General features: G+C 38.3%; 1 long non-coding RNA gene across 1 annotated transcript; it reads right to left on the minus strand.

The window, feature by feature from the left end:
• Positions 1-18,664: 18,664 nt before the first annotated feature.
• Positions 18,665-20,666, minus strand: LOC130714499 (uncharacterized). Its single transcript, XR_009011297.1, has 2 exons — positions 20,306-20,666; positions 18,665-18,906 (listed from the first exon to the last, which is right to left on the minus strand). It is a non-coding gene; the product is annotated as an uncharacterized LOC130714499 (long non-coding RNA).
• Positions 20,667-21,057: the final 391 nt, after the last annotated feature.

Raw genomic sequence — 21,057 nt, forward strand, 5'->3', positions numbered from 1 at the left:
ATTTGCCCTTTGAACCGTTAGTTTTTGGACGGAAAACTAGTGGGGGACCAAAACTGCTAACGGAGATAAACGTTGAGGTACCATTATGCTATTTTCAAACGTGGGGGATTAATATTGCACATTTTTGAAACGTGGGGGACCAAAAGTGCTATTAAGCCTTTTTGGAAATACCCTTCCCAGCCTTGAGCTTGAACTTCTGGACGAAGATCGACCCCATTATCTGCAATGTTATCGAGGTCAAATCTCCATTCAGCAAGAACTTGGAGATCTTCTGGAGGGAAAACGCATGTAACTGCACATCTTCTCTGAGATAGGGGAACAACATCTTCAGCATCTTGGACTTGTGCTTGAGCACCCTCTGTCGATCAAGGACGCAAAACAGGACCTACTTGCCCTGTTGGAAGACCCACAACTATTCTAGGAAATACTCTTCTATCGGCGGAATCAGACCTTTCACCGGAGTCAGCTCTTTCAGATCTCGCCATTGTTGAAGGTAGGAGGTTTGGGTAGAAGAGAGATGAGTGAGAGCGAGAGAGAATCGAAGAGGATGAGGGTTTTGCAAACAGGAGAGAGAAGCAAAAGACGTGAATGATGGAAAACGTGTGTGCGTAGTAGTTTTAGAAAGTGACCGTTGTTGATTGTAAAAGCAAAAGTAAAATCAACGGTTAAAAATTAAGAACATCATTATGAACGGTTAAAACACAGATCACACGGTGGAGAAAAAAAGCACATCAACACTCATTACAACAGATTGTTAGCACGGGCACAAGGAACGGTGTATCAAAGTAAACTGACACACGCTTACTGTCTCATCTCAGAGTAAGCACCAATGGGTACTTATCTTCTGACTAAGTTACCTTCTGAACTAGACATCTTCTCATGAGGAAGCATCATAGTCAGAGGTTCTGATTCATCTTCATACTAGACAAAAGTCCATATTCAGATTTTTCAGTATAAATTTAAATCTATCCTCTGCTAAGGGCTTTGTAAAGATATCTGCCCGTTGATGGTCAGTATCAATAAACTTCAGAAGAAGTACGCCCTTCTGAACATAATCTCTAATAAAGTGATACTTTACCTCAATGTGTTTTCCCTTGAGTGTAAAATTGGATTCTTACTGAGTGAGATTGCAGCAGTATTATCACAATAAATTGGAATGTTTCAGCTGATGTTTCATCCATAGCATCTGAGTGCTGCAAATAGCTGCTGAGATATATTCTGCCTCTGCAGTGGATAGTGCAATAGTAGACTGCCTCTTGCTTGCCCATGAGACTAAGTTACTTCCCAGAAATTGACAATTTCCAGAAGTACTCTTTCTTTCAGTTCTATCTCCAGCATAATCAGCATCACAGTAACCTGAAAGCTTATACTCTGATGTTTTCTTATACATCAAGCCAAGGTTAGTGGTACCTTTCAAATATCTGAGAATTCTCTTAACAGCAGTTAAGTGAGTTTCTCTAGGATCTGATTGGAATCGAGCACATAAATGTACACTAAACAGAATATCTGGCCTAGATGCAGTTAAGTATAGAAGTGAAACTATCATTCCACGATAGAGCTTCTGACATACTTTTCCACTGGCATCTTCTTTTTCCAGAATACATGTAGGATGCATAGGAGTCTCAGCAATTATTGATTCTGTCATATTGAACTTCTTCAGAAGTTCCTTTGTGTACTTATTCTGATGGATGTAAGTAGCTTCTGGTTTTTGATCAACTTGTATTCCCAGAAAGTAATTGAGTTCTCCCATCATACTCATTTCAAATTCAGTCTGCATCATCTCAGAAAATTATTTGCAAAGAGATGGATTAGCATATCCAAATATAATATCATCAACACAAATTTGCACAATTAAGATATCATCTTTGTAAGTTTTGAAAAAGAGAGTTGTATCTACTTTACCCCTTACAAACTCATTTTCCATAAGGAATGAGCTGAGTCTCTCATACCATGCTGTGGGAGCTTGCATCAGACCACAGAGAGATTTCTTCAATTTGGAAACATGGTCAGGGTTCTTCTCATCTTCAAAACCAGGAGGTTGGTGCACATACACTTCCTCTGAGATGTATCCATTCAGGAAGGCACTCTTAACATCCATCTGATGAAGAATTATGTTGTGATTCACTAAGAATGAGATCAGCAGTCTGATTGCTTCCAATCTTGCTACTTGAGCAAATGTTTCACTATAATCTATTCCTTCTTGCTGACTGTAGCCTTGAGCAACTAGCCTTGCTTTGTTTCTGACTACGTCGCCTTTCTCATTCAGCTTGTTTCTGAACACCCATTTGGTTCCAATGATGTGAGCACCTTGAGGTTTCTTGACAAGGTTCCAAACATCATTCTTGGAGAATTGATTCAATTCTTCTTCCATTGCTAGAATCCAGTCTTTGTCTTGAAGAGCTTCATCAATTGATTTTGGTTCAATTAAGGACACCAATCCCTTCAGACTAAGTAGGGTCTCTTCAGAGGGTCTAAATGCTGATCTGGTTCTGACTGGTTCATCTTTGTTTCCCAGAATCAACCCCTTAGGGTGAAAGGCAACAATTCTGCTCTTCCTCTGAGGCTGTGAATCAGAGGGATCAACTTCCTCTGGAGAGTCTTCCTCTGGCTCAGCTTCCTCTGGAGCTTTGCCTTTGTCAGAAACATTAATACTCATATCTGCAAACTTTTAAACTAGCTTTGACTGATCAGAGTCAAGCTTATCATCAAATCTAACATGAATAGATTCTTCAATAGTTTTAGCGTCAGTATTATAAATTCTAAATCCTTTAGAACGTTCAGAGTAACCAAGTAATAGACATTTAGAAGATTTAGAATCAAACTTATGTAATCTATCCTTAGTATTCAGAGCATAGCAAACACAACCAAAAGGATGAAAGTAAGAAATGTTGGGTTTTACTTTCTTCCACAATTCATAAGGAGTCTTATTCAGAATTGGTCTGATAGAGATTCTATTCTGAATGTAACATGCTGTGTTTACTGCCTCAACCCAAGAAGTGCTTTGCCAGGTCAGTTTCTTGAAGCATGGTTCTAGCCATCTCTTGAAGAGTTCTATTCTTCCTCTCAACAACCCCATTCTATTGAGGAGTTCTACGACAAGAGAAATCATGCGCAATTCCATAGGAATCAAACAGACTCTCAAACTTGTCATTCTCAAACTCTCCACCATGATCACTTCTGACACGCATAATTCTGCAAGCCTTCTCGTTTTGCACTTGGGCAATAAAGGTAGAAAACACAGAATGAGACTCATCCTTGTGGGATAGAAATTTTACCCATGTCCAGCGGCTATAGTCATCAACAATGACCATCTCATATCTTTTGCCAACTATAGACTCAGTTTTCACTGGTCCAAAAAGGTCGATATGCAGAAGTTCCAACGGCCTTGAGGTGGAAACAACATTCTTAGCTTTGAAAAATACTTTTGTAAATTTGCCTTTCTGACATGCTTCACAAAGAGCATCTGAAGAGAACTTCAGAGTGGGTAAGCCCCTGACAAGGTCAAGCTTACTCAGCTGAGAAATCTTTCTCATACTGGCATGCCCTAACCGTCTATGTCATACCCATTGCTCTTCATTAACAGACAGAAGGCACTTTACTTTCTGAGTTTCCAACTCAGATAGTCTGATCTTATAAGTGTTGTTCCTCCTCTTGCTGTTAAACAGAACAGAGCCATCAATCTGACTTACAGCCCTGCAAGACTTTTGATTGAAGATTATATCATAACCCTTGTCAGCTAATTGACTTATAGACAATAAGTTGTGATTTAATCCATCTACTAACAGGACATTATCAATGCATGGACTATTATCAACACCAATAGTACCAGAACCAACAATTTTACCCTTCTCATTTCCTCCAAAGGTAACTTCGCCTCCAGGCTTAAGTTTTAGCTCTCGGAACATACGCCTTTCTCCCGTCATGTGACGCGAGCATCCACTGTCCTGATACCATGATTGGTGTTTCAGTGGAGCGATCAAGGATATCTGCAACATAGATAATCTTATCCTTAGGTACCCATTTTCTGGGTGTTAGTTACCCCATAGGTTCTAATGACCTTGGGTTTCTCAACATGATAATATAAAGGGATTTGAGCATGATATTTAAGCACAGAAGGAGTTCCCTTTTTACGAGAAGGTTTAGCAACTTTAGCAGGTGTTGGTCAATTCGCAAGTGTACGAATACCTCCGGGTTTTAAAATATCGAACCACAGGGATTGTGAGTGAGAATTGTTGATTTAAGCCTAAAGTTTGCAAGTTTCTAAAGCAATAAAATTCAGAAATTGGTTTTGGTTGTTTGTGACAAAAGTTTTGCAAAAGAGCAATGTTGATAATGTTGTAAATAACAATTGATAGAAAATTGCCTTGGGTTGTTGATCATCTAATCCACTTTAGTCCACCTATCCTATGCATGTGACACCTTGATTTATCTCTTGTTGCTATAGCCTATGTACTTACTAGTTGATTCCTCACAAAAGTAATGCTCTCAAACTGAAAGTTAAGCCCAATTCCTTGTGTACTTAAACATTCATAAGAGGTTTATAAGCATGTATATCCAGGCCAACAAAACCCTCCCCTCACTCTATGCCTAGAAACAAGTATAGAAGGATCTATTTAAATTCATGTCCCTAAATCATAACAAACTTCCATTTGATTATAATCTAGCCTATAGCAAAGGTGCACCAAAGCTAAACATGCATAAAGGAATTGAAATACAAGATTAAATCAAGAACTCATGCATAGAGATAGGATTTAACAAACTAAAAATTCATAGAATCTCTTAACCCAAAGCAAAAGAGGAAACTAACCACTCATGGCTAGTGAATTCATACAGAAAATGTAATGAAAATCTGAGAAAAATACAAGTTGGAAGCCTTCCTACAGCCCCAAGGTTCTCCTCAACTCTCAAACTTGATCCAAAATGAGTAAAATGTCTCAGTCCCCCAAAGAAATTGGCCTAAGCCTTATTTATACACAAAATAAACGAGTCTGGGCGCTCAGGCGCCAATTCCCAGCGCCTGGACGCCAATGCCTTGACTCTCAGGAAAATGCACTAGCGCCTAGGCGCTCAAGCTTCGCTGGAACAGCTTTTTCAGCTTCTTGTAACTCCCTTTTCAAGCCTCTTTAAGTCCTCTTTAAGTCGTCCTTCAATTCCATGCTTCTTGGCTTTCTTTCTCCTTCAGTTTCTGATCTGCAAACTTAACCAACAAGACAAGGAAAATTCCAGAAGCTCAAAGAGCTTATTAGCACAAGAGGTCCTTCATAAAACAAAAGAAAATCATGCAAGTCCTAAACTTAACTTAAAATGCAAGAAAACTCCCTATAAAACTACAAAATTACCAAAACAAAACAAAGACTCAAGAAAAGATAAAAATGCATGAGAATGCATGAAACACTACATGAGACTCAACAAAAAGACTCAAAACTATCAAAGAAATGACCCTAAAAACACTACTAAAATAGGGTCATCAGCAGGCAATGATTCAAGCAAAATAGTACCAGAGGGTACAAAAATGTTCATGCAGAGGTTTAGCCTTAGGCATTGGAGGCTCATTTCTACTAGGTCTAGAATAGCCAATGCCACACATTCCATTTCTGCTTACGCCATAGATTATTGAAGCCATCAAGCTTCTATCTACGCTTTTAGCTAGGAATCTTTGAAAAGATTTTTCATATTTAGATTCATTCTTCATATCAGAGGCATCACAAGCAACAACTTCTTCTAACTTAATAATCTGGTTTTTGAGCACAGAGTTAGAGTTAACAAAAGCAAGATTATTTTCTTTCAGCTCAGAAATAATTTTCTCATGTTCAGTAGAAGTTTTAGAAACAGCAGAGAAATCCTTTTTCAACCTTTTATGCTTAGTCAAGAGAGAGTTATATTTATCCATGATATCAGACAAAGCACATTTAAGTTCAGAGGTTGAGAAAGAAGCGAATACCTCATTTTCATCGTCAAAGTCTGGATCTTCCTCTGATGCTGATTCAGAGTTAGTTGCTTCTTTTGACTCTGCTTCTTTGTTCTTGACAATAGCCATGAGTCCTTCAACAACTTCTCCATCAGAGTCAACATCCTCTGACTCTGATTCATCAAAGGTCACCATGAGACCTTTCTTAGCTTTGAAATTCTTCTTTGGCTTCTTGTCCTTTTTCAGCTTAGGACAATCACTCTTGTAGTGCCCTGATTCTTTGCATTCAAAGCATGTGACTTCCTTTGATGAAGACTTCTTCTGACCAGAAGAAGATTCATTCTTTCCTTTATTCTTTCCAGAGCCTTTGTACTTGCTCTGCCTGTGCTTCCAGATGCGGTTAAGCCTTCTGGAGATCAGAGTCAGCTCATCCTCATCAGAATCTTCAGAGACTTCTTCAGATTCTTCTTCTTCTGCTTGGAGAGCTTTTGCCTTTTCAGATTTGGATTTCAATGCTATAGACTTCTTCTTCTGATCCTGATGTTCAGCACGCTTCAGTTCATGACACTTCAGTATGCTTATGAGTTCTTCCAGACTCATCTGATCAACATCTCTTGTGAGCTCCAAGGAAGTTATCAGAGGCATCCAGCTTTCAGGAAGGCCTCTAAGAATTCTCATGACATGATCAGCAGTTGTGTAGCTCTTGTTGAGAGGTCTAATTCCAGCAATGAGTAGTTGAAATCTGGAAAACATGTCCTCAATGGACTCACGGGATTCCATCTGGAAAGATTCATACTTTCTGATCAAGGTCAACGCCTTTGACTCATTCACCTTCTTGTTTCCTTCATGGGTCATCTTCAAGGAATCAAAGATACCCTTAGCATACTCACGATCTGTGATCTTTTGATATTATTCATAAGAAATAGCACTGATAAGAATAGTTATAGCTTTATGATGCAGTGAGTAAAGCTTTTTATGCTCTGCAGTCATCTCTATTCTGGAGATCTTTTTGCCATCAACATCAACTGGACGCTCGTAGCCATCCACTATAATATCCCAGAGATCTGCATCAAAGCCCAGAAAAAAGCTTTCAATCCTGTCTTTCCAGTACTCAAATCTTTGCCCATCAAACATAGGAGGCTTTGCACTGTAGACATCTTTTTGCGCTTCAATGGTGGCAGCCATTTTAGTTTTTCACACCGGCCCGGATCACTGAACACTGTTAGGTGTGGTAATCAGAACTTGTGCTCTGATACCAATTGAAGGTATGAAAAATGATAGAAAGGGGTGGGTTTGAATAGCGTTTTAAAACTAAAAACTCGACCCACTTGAGATTTAAATAAATCTCTTCAATCACCAATGATAAAAGTGCTGAGATAAGAGATAAGGAAAGCACACAAATGATTTTATCCTGGTTCACTTGATAAATCCCTCAAGCTAATCCAGTCCACCCGTTAAGGTGATTTCTTCCTTCTTAGAATGAAGGCAATCCACTAATCAGAGTTTGTTACAACTACACTTGCTACCTGCAAAGTGACTAACAATACACTGACTTAGATATCACTAAGATTCACTCTCTTAGTCTTCTCTAGGATCCGATCAACCTTGATCTCCTAAAGGAAAATCAAACAACTGTTTGAAGGTTTGGGTTTACAAGGAAATGCTTCTTAGAAAGCTAATAGTAAACACACTTAGTTCTATTTGAAGAAAGATTGCTAAGAGAATATTTGAATATTTGCTTGCGCGTGAACAAGTTTCTTAGGCGGCATCTTTCAATCTTCAGCCTCTTTATATACTCCAAGGATTAGGGTTTGGACGTTGCATGGAGATGCTACCGTTGGAGGGCAGATATGGGATTTCCAGGTTCTGCTGTGGCTGAATCAGTTAGGTAAGGTAGTCAGGAATGGTACAATTGCTTTTGTACTTTGGACAGCGACATGACCTTTATCCTTGTTGACTTCTGATCAGAGTGATGCTTCATCTTGGAACTTGTGAAGCTTGGTGATCAGAGTCAGAGGGAAGCTTGGATCCTCTGACCTTTGTACCTTCTGCTTCTGGACTCAGAGGAGAAGTACTTGGTCTTCAGAGCCAGCTTACTCTTGGACTTCAGAATCTTCACTACTCAGCTTCTGGACTTTCAGAGCTTCTGGACCTTCAGAGCTTCTGATTCTTCAGAGCTTCTGGTCCTTCAGAGCGTCTGATCCTTCAGATCTTCAGAGCTTCTAGTGAACTGAATCCATATCAGCGCTTTATAATCTTCAGATCTTCTGAAGCTTGATCTACTGTTCAGATTGAACAGAGTACGTGCGAAAGCGTTGCAGAGGTTACTCTTTGAGTATTGTGCTTCTGAATTATGTGAAATAGGACCAGAGTCTTGGCCTGTCATTAGAACACTCAGAAAACAACGTTAGAGTACCATAATTGTTCATACATAATAATTAACATGTAATCATCAAAACATAGAGTTGTACTACATGATCAAAACTTGATCTTACACGTGCTGCTCTGTTTCTTCTTCTTTCCTTTTTTGTTTTAGCTTATTTGGTTGTCCCTTGCTTTTTTTTTGTTTCTTGCTTTCTTTGCTATTTCCTTGTACTGGGCTTTGCCCTCCTCACCTCTTATTATTAATATATTTTTGGCTGTTCCAAAAAAAATATGTGAAATAGTGTCTGAAATGAATTTGAAACAATCATGAAATTTAATTGAAGAATGCACGTGAATAAGAAATAAACATCAGTTCTGGATTTTACCTCTCTATAATAGCTTTATAGCAATTTTATAATTTGAATACTTTAACTTGGAATTGAAATTCAGCTTTAAAGTATATAAAAATGATTAAAGTCATTTTGAGTAAGTGTGAGAGTCTATGCAAGAATAATTTCCATATGCTTCGATTTGAGTGTGATATCGAAGAAAGTCATTTTGAGTAAGTGTGAGAGTCTATGCAAGAATAATTTCCATATGCTTCGATTTGAGTGTGATATCGAAGTAAACAACAAAGAAACATTAATTACCAAATTAAGTTTTCTTCAATGTTTGTATTGTGCATATTGAATTTGAATCATTGAAAATGAAATTTAAATACATCTTTATATGTCATTTAGGATCACCAGTTACGAAATTTATTTTGCTTACATTGATTAAAGGTGAACAATAATGATACAAAACCAAACATTAATGTGTCTTAAATAAATTTAAAACTGATATGAAATTTAATGAAGAAATGCAAGTGGATAACAATAAATGTTAGTCATAAAATATAGTTGTCTTCAATAATTATATACTTGATATATAATTAGGATATAATTTAGAATGAAATTTAAATACAACTTTAAAGAATTAAATAATGATAAAAATTAATTAGAATAAAATGTCTTAAATGAATTTAAAGCGATCATAGAATTGTTAAATATATGTGGACAAGAAAAAATCAATAGTTATGAAATTTAACAAGATTCAATAATTATAACTATTATATAATTTGTATCACTTAATGTAAAATTTAACAAATACATTGATTCGAATGAGAGATCTAAGTAGAGAATAAAGAAATATCAGTTACAATATTACCTTGTCTTCAATATTGGAATTATTTTAAAAGAATTCGAATAATTGAACGTGAAATTTAAAGAAAGCTTTAAATGACATTTAAGATAATAAGTTATCAAATATTCCTTTCTTAAATATTAATAAATTGGAATTTAAAGGTAGATTTTATATGGACAATAATGGTACATAAATATGTGGAATAGTGTCTGAAATGATGCCAGCAGTTCCTATTCAGGAATATTATCCTAGAAAGTGATTCTACAACAGCAATTGGTTGGGTGGTTTCAAGAGACAAAAGACCTTGGAAGTTGATCAATGAGTTAAACAAAATTGACCTTTTGATGACTGAAGTGAATTGCTTGGAAATTAGGCATACTTTCAGAGAAGGCAACACAGAGGCAGACTCACTAGCAAACAAGGGTTGTGAAAATGCTGATCCAATTTGGCAGTTGCTAGAGGAGGGTGCGCGTGAGATTCCTTGAGGGATTGCAGGCACACTGCTTCTGTTTTCATTTCAGTTTCAGTCCTTATGGATTGCCCATTTTTTCTATTTCAGTTTCTGTTTTTATTGGGGCATCTTATGTTAGTTGTTGTATCGGTTGGCTGTGTGTTTCTCCCAAAGTCATGGCTTTTTTAGGATACTTGACCTGTATTTGGATCTATTATCTCAATATATTATATTTTGATCTTTCAAAAAAAAAAAACAATCATGAAATTTAATTGAAGAATGCACGTGAATAATAAATAAACATCAGTTCTGGATTTTACTTCTCTATATTAGCTTTATAGCAATTTTATAATTTGAATACTTTAACATGGAATTGAAATTCAGCTTTAAAGTATATAAAAATGATTAAAGTCATTTTGAGTAAGTGTGAGAGTCTTTGTAAGAATAATTTCCATATGTATCGATTTGAGTGTGATCTCGAAGTAAAAAACAAAGAAACATTAATTACCAAATGATTTTAGCCTGGTTCACTTGATAAATCCCTCAAGATAATCCAGTCCACCCGTTAAGGTGATTTCTTCCTTCTTAGAATGAAGGCAATCCACTAATCAGAGTTTTGTTACAACTGCACTTGCTACCTGCAAAGTGACTAACAATACACTGACTTAGCTATCACTAAGATTCACTCCCTTAGTCTTCTCTAGGATCCGATCAACCTTGATCTCCTAAAGGTGAAACAAACAACTGTTTGAAGGTTTTGAGTTTACAAATAAATGCTTCTTGGAAAGTTAATAGTAAACACACTTAGTTCTATCTGAAGAAAGATTGCTAAGAAGATTTGAAATATTTCTTGCACGTGAATAAGTTTCTTAGGCGGCATCTTTCAATCTTCAGCCTCTTTATATACTCCAAGGATTGGGGTTTAAACGTTGCATGGAAATGCTACCGTTGGAGGGCAGATATGGAATTTCCAGGTTCTGCTGTGGCTGAATCAGTTAGGTAGGGTCGTCAGGAATGGTACAATTACTTTTGTACTTTGGATAGCGACACGACCATTTTCCTTGTTGACTTCTGATCAGAGTGACGCTTCATCTTGGAACTTGTAAATCTTGATGATCAGAGTCAGAGGGAAGCTTGGATCCTCTGACCTTTGTACCTTCTGCTTCTGGACTCAGAGGAGAAGTACTTGGTCTTCAGAGCCAGCTTACTCTTGGACTTCAGAATCTTCACTACTCAGCTTCTGATCCTTCAGAGCGTCTGATCCTTTAGAGCGTCTGATCCTTCAGAACGTCTGATCCTTCAGAGCTTCTAGTGAGCCGAATCCATATCAGTGCTTTATGATCTTCAGATCTTCTGAAGCTTGATCTACAGTTCAGATTGAACATAGTGCATGCGAAAGCGTTGCAGAGGTTACTCTTTGAACATTGTGCTTCTGAAATATGTGAAGTAGAACCAGAATTTTGGCCTGTCATTGGGACACTCAGAAAAACAACGTTAGAGTACCATAATTGTTCATACTTAATAGTTAACTTGTAATCATCAAAACATAGAGTTGTACTACAAGATCAAAACTTGATCTTACACTCATTACAACAGATTGTCAGCACGGGCACAAGGAACGATGTATCAAAGTGACTGACACACGCTTACTGTCTCGTCTCAGAGTAAGCACCAATGGGTACTTATCTTCTGACTGAGTTACCTTCTGAACTAGACATCTACTGATGAGGAAGCATCATAGTCAGAGGTTCTAATTCATCTTCAAAACCAGGAGGTTGGTGCACATATACTTCCTCTGAGATGTATCCATTCAGAAAGGCACTCTTAACATCCATCTGATGAAGAATTATGTTGTGATTCACTGAGAAGGAGATCAGAAGTCTGATTGCTTCCAATCTTGCTACTGGAGCAAATGTTTCAGTATAATATATTCCTTCTTGCTGACTGTAGCCTTGAGCAACTAGCCTTGCTTTGTTTCTGACTACATCTCCTTTTTCATTCAGCTTGTTTCTGAATACCCATTTGGTTCCAATAATGTGAGCGCCTTGAGGTTTCTTGACAAGGTTCCAAACATCATTCTTGGAGAATTGATTCAGTTCTTCTTCCATTGCCAAAATCTAATCTTTGTCTTGAAGAGCTTCATCAATTGATTTTGGTTCAATTAGGGATACCAATCCCTTCAAACTAAGTAGAGTCTCTTCAGAGGGTCTGAATGCTGATCTGGTTCTGACTGGTTCATCTTTGTTTCCCAGAATCAACTCCTTAGGGTGAGAGGCAACAATTCTGCTCTTCCTATGAGGCTGTGAATCAGAGGGATCAACTTCCTCTGGAGAGTCTTCCTCTAGCTCAGCTTCCTCTGGAGCTTTGCCTTTGTCAGAAACATTAATACTCATATCTGCAAACTTTTCAACTAGCTTTGACTGATCAGAGTCAAGCTTATCATCAAATCTAACATGAATAGATTCTTCAATAGCTTTAGCGTCAGTATTATAAATTCTAAATCCTTTAGAACGTTCAGAGTAACCAAGTAATAGACATTTAGAAGATTTAGAATCAAACTTATGTAGTCTATCCTTAGTATTTAGAGCATAGCAAACGCAACCAAAAGGATGAAAGTAAGAAATGTTGGGTTTTACTTTCTTCCACAATTCATAAGGAGTCTTATTCAGAATTGGTCTGATAGAGATTCTATTCTGAATGTAACATGCTGTGTTTACTGCCTCAGCCCAGAAGTGCTTTGCCATGTCAGTTTCTTGAAGCATGATTCTAGCCATCTCTTGAAGAGTTCTATTCTTCGTCTCAACAACACCATTCTGTTGAGGAGTTCTATGACAAGAGATAACATGTGCAATTCCATAGGAATCAAACAGACTCTCAAAACTTGTCATTCTCAAACTCTCCACCATGATCACTTCTGACACGCATAATCATGCAAGCCTTCTCGTTTTGCACTTGGGCAATAAAGGTAGAGAACACAGAATGAGACTCATCCTTGCGGGATAGAAATTTTACCCATGTCCAGCGGCTATAGTGGTCAACAATGACCATCCTATATCTCTTGCCACCTATAGACTAAGTTTTCACTCGTCCAAAAAGGCCGATATGCAGAAGTTCCAACGGCCTTGAGGTGGAAACAACATTCTTTGCCTTGAAAGGAACTTTTGTAAATTTGCCTTTCTGACATGCTTCACAAAGAGCATCTGAAGAGAACTTCAGAGTGGGTAAGCCCCTGACAAGGTCAAGCTTACTCAGCTGAGAAATCTTTCTCATACTGGCATGCCCTAACCGTCTATGCCATACCCATTGCTCCTCATTAACAGAAAGAAGACACTTTACTTTCTGAGTTTCCAACTCAGATAATCTGATCTTATAAGTGTTGTTCCTCCTCTTGCTGTTAAACAGAACAGAGCCATCGATCTGACTTACAGCCCTGCAAGACTTTTGATTGAAGATAATATCATAACCCTTGTCAGCTAATTGACTTATAGACAATAAGTTGTGATTTAATCCATCTACTAACAGGACATTATCAATGCATGGACTATTATCAACACCAATAGTACCAGAACCAACAATTTTACCCTTCTCATTTCCTCCAAAGCCAACTTCGCCTCCAGACTTAAGTTTTAGCTCTTGGAACATACGCCTTTCTCCCGTCATGTGACGCGAGCATCCACTGTCCAGATGCCATGATTGGTGTTTCAGTGGAGCGATCTAGGATATCTGCAACATAGATAATCTTATCCTTAGGTACCCATTTTCTGGGTCCTTTCTTGTTAGTTACCCCAGAGGTTCTGATGACCTTGGGTTTCTCAACATGATAATATAAAGGGATTTGAGCATGATATTTAACCACAGAAGGAGTTCCCTTTTTACGATAAGGTTTAGCAATTTTAGCAGGCAATGATTCAGGCAAAATGGTACCAGAGGGTACAAACTGTTCATGCAGAGATTTGGCCTTAGGCATAGGAGGCTCATTTCTACTTGGTCCAGAATAGCCAATGCCACTCATCCCATTTCTGCTAACGCCATAGATCATTGAAGCCATCAAGCTTCTATCTACGCTTTTAGCTAGGAATCTATGAAAGGATTTTTAATATTTAGATTCATTCTTTATATCAGAGGCATCACATGCAACAACTTCTTCTAACTAAAGCATGATTATTTTCTTTCAGTTTAGAAATAATTTTCTCATGTTCAGTAGAAGTTTTAAAAACAGCAGTAAATTTCTTCTTCAACCTTTTATGCTTAGTCAAGAGAGAGTTATATTTATCCATGATATCAGACAAAGCACATTTAAGTTCAGAGGTTGAGAAAGAAGCGAATACCTCATTTTCATCGTCAAAGTCTGGATCTTCCTCTGATGCTGATTCAGAATTAGCTGCTTCGTTTGACTCTGCTTCTTTGTTCTTGACAATAGCCATGAGTCCTTCAACAACTTCTCCATCAGAGTCAACATCCTCTGACTCTGATTCTTCAAAAGTCACCATGAGGCCTTTTTTAGCTTTGAAATGCTTCTTTGGCTTCTTGTCCTTTTTCAGCTTAGGACAATCACTCTTGTAGTGCCCTGATTCTTTGCATTCAAAGCATGTGACTTCCTTTGATGAAGACTTCTTCTTAGCAGAAGAAGATTCATTCTTTCCTTTATACTTTCCAGAGCTTTTGTACTTGCTCTGCCTCTGCTTCCAGATGCGGTTAAGCCTTCTGGAGATCAAAGTCAGCTCATGCTCATCAGAATCTTCAGAGGCTTCTTCAGATTCTTCTTCTTCTACTTGGAGAGCTTTAGCCTTTTCAAATTTGGATTTCAAGGCTATAGACTTCTTCTTCTGATCCTGATGTTCAGAACGCTTCAGTTCATGACACTTCAGTATGCTTATGAGTTCTTCCAGAATCTTCTGATCAACATCTCTTGTGAGCTCCAAGGAAGTTATCAGAGGCATCCAGCTTTCAGGAAGGCCTCTCAGAATTCTCATGACATGATCAGCAGTTGTGTAGCTCTTGTTGAGACGTCTAATTCCAGCAATGAGTAGTTGAAATCTAGAGAACATGTCCTCAATGGACTCATTGGATTCCATCTGGAAGGATTCATACTTTCTAATCAAGGCCAACGCCTTTGACTCCTTTACCTTCTTGTTTCCTTCATGGGTCATCTTCAATGAATCAAAGATACCCTTAGCATACTCACGATTTGTGATCTTTTGATATTCTTCAAAAGAAATATCACTTAGAAGAATAGTTCTGGCTTTATGATGCAGTGAGTAAAGCTTCTTTTGTTCTGCAGACATCTCTGATCTTGAGATCTTCTTGCCATCAACATCAACTGGACGCTCGTAGCCATCCACTTTAATATCCCAGAGATCTGCATCAAAGCCCAGAAAGAAGCATTCAATCCTGTCTTTCCAGTATTCAAATCTTTGCCCATCAAACATAGGAGGATTTGCACTGTAGACATCTTTTTGCGTTTCAATGGTGGCAGCCATTTTAGTTTTTCACACCAGCCCGGATCACTGAACACTGTTAGGTGTGGTAATCAGAACTTGTGCTCTGATGCCAATTGAAGGTATGAAAAACGATAGAAAGGGGGGGGGTGTTTGAATAACGTTTTACAACTAAAAACTCAACCCACTTGAGATTTAAATAAATCTCTTCAAACACCAATGATAAAAGTGCAGAGATAAGAGATAAGGAAAGCACACAAATGATTTTATCCTGGTTCACTTGATAAATCCCTCAAGCTAATCCAGTCCACCCGTTAAGGTGATTTCTTCCTTCTTAGAATGAAGGCAATCCACTAATCAGAGTTTTGTTACAACTGCACTTGCTACCTGCAAAGTGACAAACAATACACTGACTTAGCTATCCCTAAGATTCACTCTCTTAGTCTTCTCTAGGATCCGATCAACCTTGATCTCCTAAAGGTGAAACAAACAACTGTTTGAAGGTTTTGGGTTTACAAATAAATGCTTCTTGGAAAGCTAATAGTAAACACACTTAGTTCTATCTGAAAAGATTGCTAAGAAGATTTGAAATATTTCTTGCGCGTGAATAAGTTTCTTAGGCGGCATCTTTCAATCTTCAGCCTCTTTATATACTCCAAGGATTAGGGTTTGAACGTTGCATGGAAATGCTACCGTTGGAAGGCAGATCTGGAATTTCCAGGTTCTGTGGTGGCTGAATCAGTTAGGTAGGGTCGTCAGGAATGGTACAATTACTTTTGTACTTTGGATAGCGACACGACCTTTATCCTTGTTGACTTCTGATCAAAGTGACGCTTCATCTTGGAACTTGTAAAGCTTGATGATCAGAGTTAGAGGGAAGCTTGGATCCTCTGACCTTTGTACCTTCTGCTTCTGGACTCAGAGGAGAAGTACTTGGTCTTTAGAGCCAGCTTACTCTTGGACTTCAGAATCTTCACTACTCAGCTTCTGGTCCTTTAGAGCGTCTGATCCTTCAGAGCGTCTGATCCTTCAGAGCTTCTAGTGAGCTGAATCCATATCAGAGCTTTATGATCTTCAGATCTTCAGAAGCTTGATCTACTATTCAGATTGAACATAGTACGTGCGAAAGCGTTGCAGAGGTTACTCTTTGAACATTGTGCTTCTGAAATATGTGAAGTAGAACCTGTGAGACCCAAGTTTTTAAGCTTGGAATAAATTAGTGAAATTCCTTATTCACGATTAGTTTGATGTAACGTGAAGGAACACCTGGACAAGTTTATCGAACGGAATTAATTTATGAAGGAGAAAGTTCAGGAAAAGGCTAAGAATAGTATTAAAGTCGATATAAGTTATAGCGTGAGTCTTATTCGCTTATGCCTAGGGCAAGAGCGTTAGTAAACGATTAATTTACCCTTAAAGCACTATAGGAACTAATTCCAAAAATATTCAGAGGAATGTCAGAATTTCTCTTAATCCTTTCCATGACAAGCGTTTCGATACGCAACCCTGGAATATACGAAGGTCAAATTCCAATACTCGGAAGTTTGCCGAAACCGAAACCCTGATAGTTCAGAAACCCTAAAATCTACGGACGATGAAGACTTTTTCCATTTGGAGTTTCAAATAAAGATTTCATCCGCGTACGCTCACTCTAATCGACTTTCCAAATCTTTCTTCAGAAGGAAGTTTCAACATTCGAGGTCAAAATCATAAAGTGCATTTTTTAGCCGGTACACATTAAAAACAGGCCTCGAAAACCAAAAAGCATACTGATATTTCTTTGAAGAATTAGAAGATTCAGCGGGAAGATTATCGTGTCTAAAATACGTTGGAATCAGTAGGAAAAATCGGAATCGCGAAATTCTCATTTTTCCGCATTTTCCATTTCCTATATATAGTATGAAAGATGAAAAAAAAAAACAAAAAAAAAGTCACAAACACACACACACGGCCGAGGGGTGCAAGGAGGAAGGAGGAGAAAAGTGATTTTTCCAATTCTTGACCGATCGTCGTTCCGTTCGTTGCTATGCGTAGACCTCGAGGTACTGATGCTTTTCCCTACCTCTGATCGTAAATTCTGTCGCTTTTCTCTATGTCTTTCTGTGCTCAAAGTTTTGAGCTTTTTGTAAAACTGTCCAAATAAGCTGATTTTGGTGTATAAACTTATTGCCTACGTGCTTTAGAGCATGAATATCCAGTTGTTTTCGACTGAATCCTGCCGAATCGTCGCAGAGGTCCAGTTTTCTGAAAATACCCATTTCCTAACAGAGGTTCCGCTTTTTGGATCAAAAACTCTCGACTGAGCTTAGCTTCAGTAGGATTAGTTGTTATAAATGTCGTTAGGATCGAGCTCATCAAATTTGTTTTTCGAAATTTTGATTTTGAGTTTCCGAGCTAAAAATATTGACCAAAATACCCCTGCGACAGTTTTCAACCCGATAATTTTTCTGAGAGTTTCCCTGGCCTAGATATCGCCTAAGAATACCTAGGAATTGATTTAGATCGAAGAAAAAGTTCGAAAACCCTATTTTCCATAGGGGCCGAAACCTATTTGCTTGGGTACCATGTCCAAAAATAATTTTTAGGTCTCTATGACCTGAGCCATTGCGTAGCTCTTTCAATTGTCGAAATTTTGGCGCCGGTTTCGTGTCATTCCGAGTTCTGTAGCTCGAGTTATGCACGTTTTAGCGAATAAAGTGTTTTTGTACCAAACTTGAATCGAGTCAAAACTCATCCATTCGGGGGAAGCCCTTCCATTCGTGCCTAGATGTTGTACTCTGAAGCTTCTTGAGCTTTGTCGAACATTAGTTAGGATTGTTTCGACTGTATTGACTTGTGTTGATTCATTATTGCTTGTTTGCCCAAAGGTTCAATTGTGGAAACTTTGGGATTGACTGAACAAGCTTGTGAGGGAGACCTACATCGCGAGACTGGAACAACTCGAGGTTAGGGCAACTTACTTACTAGCTATTGATTTATAGGCGTCTATAAATTCGACTTGAATATTGCTTGATATAGAATATTGCTTGTTATTGAATATTGCTTGGATATTGTTTATCGCTTTGAACTGCGAAATATTTTCTGGAGGCTTCGGCCGAGTAAACTTATATGAGACGTGTGTCTCTGTAACGCCCCGATTTCTCGAGTGTTACACAGTAACTAATTAACCAATTTTCGTAAAGAGTTTTCGTCGATTCACTTATTAATCTTCAATTAATGACAAACCTTTCATTTTACGAAAACTCTTGAAACATAACCTTTCCAAAAACACGCGGAAGTAACCAACATCGTAAAACTTTTTAAATAACCAACTGTAAAGAGTACGAATCAAAGGCCTGAATGAAAATAAAGATTACATCAAAACTTGTTCATTCGAATTTAAGCAATAAAATTGTTCGATACCAACACTTCGGAAACTCTCAACCCCAACAGAAAACAAAAGACTCTCAACCCAAACCCTATTCCTTAGCCTCTTCCTCTGAAGTGTAGTCGTCCTCCGGTATTGGCACGTCACGTAGCATCAACTCCCAAGAATGAGTCATCGCCATTATCTTCACGACCATCTACCCCCCCCAAATAAACACATAGCAAACCAGCAGGGTCAGGTCCAACAAAAAGAATGATAATGACAAAATCAACAACAACATATATAATATAAGTACATTATATGTCTTTTATGGGAAGGAGTCAATTACTAACGGAATCTCACTTCACACAACCCACCAAAACTTCCATGGCCATCTTCGTGCTTCCGCAGAGGCACGATTATCACGGTGACCGCAGTCAACCAAATCACGTGGAGCCGCAATGATCCACAAAAGTTCACGGTGACCGCAGTCAACCAAATCACGTGAAGCCACACCGGCCCACAAGGTTCACGGGAGACCGCAGTCAACCCAAATAACTCCCTCGCGTGCAAGGTACCATCGTTCTCATGGACCATAGTCTACCTGACCTATGTCCAAATTATTCACATTTACTTGCAAGCGAGTTTATTACACTTTTCTCTTTGTTAAGTCTCTAAAGTCAATCCTAGAGTCTTATCATACTCTTTATACAACAACCTTCACAACACAACATTCACGGGTTACAAGGGAATTACGGCTAGGTGAGCGACCCTTGAACCATTAACTGAGAAAATAAATATAATCCACGTAAAGGTACGCAAGAACATTCACTCATACATAATATATCATCGCAACTTCAACATATTGACAGCAGAAACAACTTTCACAAAAATAGAGCCACAGAATGCATCTTTCAACCAAAAATCACGTATGATACCTTTCTAGAAAGATATTTTAAATATCTACAACTCTCTAGTGACACACTTGTTCATTTGAGTCCCAGAATTAGGTGATATTAGGCCTTAAAGCTAACTGTCCGGAACAGGAAAAACAGCAGGTGTGACAGTTACTAAACACGACCCCCAGATCACATTACTAAACCAAAAATTATGATTTTTATATGTCTGGAAAGATATTTCGAAAATCTACAACTTTCATTTTAATCACTTTTTCATTTGATGACCATAAACAGGTAAAAAGGGGCTCTGAAGTCCGCTGTCCAGTACAGGAAACTGGCAGCGAAACTCCCATGCCTCTATGGTTTTCAAAAATAATTTTCCTTCCTTCCCCTTTGATCATGGCAATCTTGGTACAGCCCCCAACAACCAAAATATCCACTCAAAATTTCAGAACCAAACATTTAGCAAGGATCATGTTATAACAAGTGCAAAATAGCACAAAACTTAACAAATACCATGGCAACTCGCATAAAATCATAGATTCAGATCATAAACAACGTTTGAGGATCATATTCATGGCTTTTCAAGAGAAAAATTCCAGCAAGCAAGCATGTAAAGGAAATCATGCAAAAACAGTCCAAAACTCAAGTTGTTTCTCATGGCAATTCATGGCATATTCCCTAAAGAACCTACCCATTCCTAGAACTAGCCCTTACCTCGGGTTTTGAATGAATTTAGATGAAAAGAAGCAGGATTTTGATGGAGAGAAGTGAAGAATAGAAAGAGCTTCCTCTGCTGTCCAAAATTCTCCTTCCTCCACGTGCTTCCTCTCCTTCTCGCGTTTCCTCTCCTTCCTTGCGGTTTTTCTCTCTTTCTCGTGTCTCCTCCTCCTCCTTGGTGGGCGGTGGTTGCTGGTGGTGCAAGGGTGACGAGTGGAGGCCTCTTAGGAGCAAGGGGAAGGGTTTAATTGGTACTAATCACTCTTTACTTCAGAAAAAAGTCAGAATCTTCCTCCCTTTTCCCTTTGCAAGGCTGCGGCATCACCACTAATGGGCTAGGATTTTCATAACCCTAGCTCCTTCCTTCTCATCCAAGTCACTTGGCCCACTTAGCCTCTTCTTAATCTCCTGATCATGACCTCATAACTTCACTAACCGACCCAAATAACGCATTAACCAAGGCTTAAGCCCAAAGTTTTAAGTTAGAGCTCGTAAGGTCTGGGCAGCTGGACCTTTGCTCACTAAAACGGGGATATCTGAAGCTACCGATATCGGATTGACTCGAAACAACTTGGAGAATTTTCTAGATTTGAAGGGCTACAACTCTCATGAAGGAAGGTTTCCCAAATGAAGTCGTTAAGACCCTCTAAAAATTCACACAAGTTGACAGTTCTAATCTACCAGTTATCAAACATTAGCTAAAACTTCAATTTTATTCAAACTTTCATAAAATTGTTCCAAATTGAACT

Source organism: Lotus japonicus, chromosome 4 (genome assembly GCF_012489685.1).
Source record: "Lotus japonicus ecotype B-129 chromosome 4, LjGifu_v1.2".
Taxonomy (NCBI): domain Eukaryota; kingdom Viridiplantae; phylum Streptophyta; class Magnoliopsida; order Fabales; family Fabaceae; genus Lotus; species Lotus japonicus.